Below are 1,168 nucleotides of genomic sequence, written 5' to 3' on the forward strand. Positions count from 1 at the left end.
TTCATTCATAAACAGGCTGTTTGGCGGGTGAATGGAATGGACTTTGGCCTTTATTTAGGAGGACGGGCTACTGGGGTCGTCCTAAGGGCTCGGGTTCGATTCCCGGTCTAGCTGCTACTGGCTGCATCCTGGGAATGTGTCTGCGTGTGACAAAAATACGTTGTAGATGTGAAAAGAGGTAAAATAGGTCCCAAGTCAATCCATTAGACAACCGACGGTTAGAAAGGCGGTGTCCAAGAGCTAGCAGTTCGAGCCTGCCGATACAAATAGTAAATACACACACCTCTATACCTATATTAGACAAGTACCTGAATAAATAGCCCCCCCCCCCCCCCACTGTGGAGTCCCTACCTGAAGAACGCAGCAAAATTAGAGAAAGCCCAAATGTAGGGTAATAAGAGTGGCGAAGGAAGGAAGGGAAGGTTATCTTGAGATGATTTCGGGGCTTTAGTGTCCCCGCGGCCCGGTCCTCGACCAGGCCTCCACGCTCAGGAAGCAGCCCGTGACAGCTGACTAACACCCAGGTACCTATTTTACTGCTAGATAACAGGGGTATAGGGTGAAAGAAACTTTGCCCATTGTTTCTCGGCGGCGCCCGGGATCGAACCCGGGACCACAGGATCACAAGACCAGAGTGCTGTCCGCTCGGCCGACCGGCTCCCTGGAGGGAACCTCAAAGCCTCTACACAATGATGGGAAGACAGCTCCCTGAAATAGGAAAAGGGTCCGAGTTCGAAAACTATGAAAGCTACACCTCACTACATCGGAAAATACACAAAAATGAGATAATATTTTACCGTTTACGATGCTGAGTACTGCCATAGTAGATGATGAAGGCGGGAGTACCAGTGCACCATCACGATGACAGGCCATCATTCACGCCCAAACGTGTAAGGAAACATTTCTGTATTGTACGTTAGTGCCCCTGTGTCAGCCAGTGCCTTGTGTCAGCCAGTGCCTTGTGTCAGCCAGTGCCCCTGTGTCAGCCAGTGCCCCTGTGTCAGCCAGTGTGTAATTAAGAAGTGAAAGTTGACAATTCGTTTAACTAATAATTAAGCTTAGAGAAACCAGTTACGAATTATGCACTTCCGATTTCTTCTTTCTCACTCGACTACAAATTAGAGCCGAGTGGAAGCGGTTTTCATTTAATTTGCTAGACAGTGTGAGG

Source organism: Procambarus clarkii, chromosome 51, assembly GCF_040958095.1.
Source record: "Procambarus clarkii isolate CNS0578487 chromosome 51, FALCON_Pclarkii_2.0, whole genome shotgun sequence".
Taxonomy (NCBI): domain Eukaryota; kingdom Metazoa; phylum Arthropoda; class Malacostraca; order Decapoda; family Cambaridae; genus Procambarus; species Procambarus clarkii.